Consider the following 336-nt stretch of genomic DNA (forward strand, 5'->3'; position numbering starts at 1 on the left):
ATATGCCATGTTTTGTTGATACTCATGGGAGACCTGCCCTTTACTGGATGGAGAGGGAAGAGGAAGGGATTGGGAGGTGGGAGGGGGAATAAGGGGAATAAGGGGAATAAGGACTAGGAAGGTAGGCCTGGGGGTGGGGAGGGGCTGAGGCCAGGATGTAAAATAAATAGATGAATTTTAAAAAAAGAAAAGAAAAAGGAAACCTTATAATACAGCTAACTTCTCTGTAAGATTAGTAACTAAGCCACATGATTTAATTTATATAACTATATAGTCATGAAAATTTTTCTTCTAAGAAATCAAGAAAGAACATCTCTTTCACTGTAGCTCCAAATA

This window comes from Peromyscus leucopus, chromosome 10 (assembly GCF_004664715.2).
Source record: "Peromyscus leucopus breed LL Stock chromosome 10, UCI_PerLeu_2.1, whole genome shotgun sequence".
NCBI lineage: Eukaryota > Metazoa > Chordata > Mammalia > Rodentia > Cricetidae > Peromyscus > Peromyscus leucopus.